Consider the following 3192-nt stretch of genomic DNA (forward strand, 5'->3'; position numbering starts at 1 on the left):
TGGGACAGTAGAATAGGGTGCAAATCATACACTGGTTTCTAATGTTTCTACCCAGAACACACACATGACATGTTTACATTGCTCTAGAAGAAACTGAATAATTTGTGAAAAGTAAAGTACCATACTGAGATTTTCTTATAGAAGTATTTCCAGCAGTTTTGAACTCTGTATGTACATAAAGCACCATTGTCTGTAGGAGGGTCAGCACACTTTAGTCCCTGGGCTAAGTGTAGCCTACTGCCTGAATTTCTAAAGTTTTACTGGGACATAACCATACTCATTCACTTATGTATTGTCTAGGCCAGCTTTCAAACTACATTGCCAGCTGAATAGCTTAAAAAGAGACTATGTGGTCTGTAAACTTAAAATATTTACGCTTTAAGTAAACTGCCTCAAATTGTATATTTTCTACTATTTAAAAGCGTACTTGATAAGTCACAAATAGATTTACTAAATTCCTAGTAATCTTGTCATTGAATGTATTTCCAATAAATCAATATGATATTTTTATTATAAAAGAGTGATTCATTCCATAAAAAGGAGGAGAATTCATTAATCACTGGATATTGTAGAATGTCAGTTCTATTCAAATGTGTATTCTGCTTCTTCTAGAGTCCTATGATTATCTCTAAGTGATCCCAAAGTGATAGAAAGTGCTAAAAAGGGTCTCATATTGCCTTAATTGCCTCTCCTAATAACAGTAGTTCTGCATAGACTCTCATCCAAAACATAACTATTAATTCTGAGAATTAAAATTTCCTGAACACATTAAAGTGACACAGTGCTCTGAGCATGCTATTTTTTATATTTCTTTTAATCCTCTAGAGCAGCAGTCCCCAGTCTTTTTTGGCACTAGGGACCAGTTTTGTGGAAGACAATTTTTCCAGGGACCAGGGGAGAGGGTGGGGATGGTTTGGAGATGTTTCAAGTGCATTATGTTTATTGTGCTCTTTATTTCCATCATTATTACATCAGCTCCACCTCATAGACCATCAGGTGTTAGATCCCAGAGGGCCTCTGCTTCTGCACCACAGAAGTGGACAGGTACATGACCCAAGGAAGGCCAATGAGAGGCCCTCTGCAGCGATTAACATGAGTTCTGGGACAGGGTCTCTAGGTCTGATACAGTAAAATTTAGGGATCAAATAATACTGGACCTGTGGTCGGGGATTGTCTTAGTTTAAGCTGCTCTGACAGTACTATAGGCTGGATGGCTTAAACAATAAATGTTTATTTTGCCTAGTTCTGGAGGGTGAGAAGACCAAGGTCAAAGTGTCAGCCAATTTGTTTCCTGGTGAAAGCTCTTACAGATGACTGCTTTTGGCCTGGATTCTACCAAAGAGAGCATGTAAACTCGCTGGTCTCTTCATATTAGAACACAAATCCAATAATGAGAATTCCACCTTCATGACCTCATCTAAACATAATTACCTCCCACAGACCCCACCTCCTAATAGCACATTAGATTTAAGAATATGGTTTTAATATATGAATTTGAGTAGGGAGGAGCACAAATATTCAGTCCATAGCAGGGATCATTCCTATCAGACCCCGAGAGAGGAAGAACACAACACAAAGGAGACAGAAACTATAGACAAAAAGAGACAGAGATGGTTCTGAGTATCTTGTTTAGTTTGGTTTGTTCCAGCACATTTGAACAATCTTGTCTTGTACTGTACAGTGAGAAACTGATTTCTTTAGCTTCAGGGTGTTTTTTTTTTTTTTTTTTTCTTTCATGTCTTTGAAAATAAGATATTTCAGGGAGAAGCAAAACATTAAAGATTAAAATTGAAAGAGACACATTTCCATTGTTCATTGCAGCACTATTTACAATAGCTAGAACATGGAAGCCACCTAGATGCCCATTGAGGTACATATACACAATGGACTATTACTAAGCCATAAAAAGGAACACATTTGAGTCAGTTCTAATGAGGTGGATGAACTTAGAACCTATTATACAGAGTGAAGTGAATCAGAAAGAGAAAGATATATATATCGTATCCTAACACATACATACAGGATCTAGAAAAATGGTACTGAAGAATTTATTTACAGGGCAACAGTGGAGAAACAAACATAAAGAATAGACTTATGGACATGGGGAGAGGGGAGAAGAGGTTGAGATGTATGAAGAGAGTAACATGGAAATACCCTACCATATGTAAAATAGATAGCCAATGGGAATTTGCTGTATGGCTCAGGAAATTCAAACAGGGGCTCTGTGTCAACCTAGAGGGGTGGGTTGGGGATGGAGATAGGAGGGAGTTTCAAAAGGGAGGGGACATATGTAAACCTATGGCTGGTTCATGCTGAGGTTTGACAGAAAAGAGTAAAATTCTGTAAAGCAATTATCCCACAATAAAAAATAAATTAATTAAAACAGTGTTAAGGATTGAGGAAAAAGGAACTTTTTGCAACTTTTTTCCTGATTGAAAATTTGATCATTGAGTAGGAAAAGGGTATTAAAAGGCACCAAGCAAAAATAATGTATAGAAAAAGGTGTAAGTTGAAAGATTAATTTCAAAATTTTTCCTCAGTCCTAGTGAGAGGGTAACAGGCAGGAAGGCCAGGAGTCTCCAAATGGAAGAAATAGGCTGCAAGTGTCAGACATTTTTTATCTCTCTCTTAAGCATCAGGAGGAAGCGAACTAGGGTTACATTTTTTTCCCTTCTCTATACAAATTTAAAAAGAGGTTTCTCTTAAAATTCTGTGCTGCCATAATGACACCTGGTCCCACCTGAACTTAACTTTTCTCAAGCCTTGAGCTAACCAATGCATTTTTCTAATGGAAATGTCTGTCTTAAGCTATGTTAATATGCTACGTATTTACCCCAGACTCTGTCTTCAGGTCGGTTCCCCCTAAAGGCTCAGAACGGACTTGCAAACCAGTATGTTATACTCATGCATTGTTGTCTTAATCTATGTTAATGAAACTCTAAATTTGTATGGAAATCTGTATTTCTTCAAAATTCCTGTCAATCCTTTCATGGCCCTGGATGACTCACCTGGTGCCAATGTCATCTCAAAATGCATCTTGTGGGTGAGGGGCCTGGTGCCATTCTCTGAGTTTTGAGACATTTCCTTTCTTTAATTAGCAGACTGCTAGTAGCTATATAACATTCAGCTGAAGACTAGCAGGGGGGCACTCTTTCTGCCCCCTTCTGATATCTCTGTCAGAAGCTTTCTCTA

This window comes from Bos indicus, chromosome 29 (genome assembly GCF_029378745.1).
Source record: "Bos indicus isolate NIAB-ARS_2022 breed Sahiwal x Tharparkar chromosome 29, NIAB-ARS_B.indTharparkar_mat_pri_1.0, whole genome shotgun sequence".
Lineage (NCBI taxonomy): Eukaryota > Metazoa > Chordata > Mammalia > Artiodactyla > Bovidae > Bos > Bos indicus.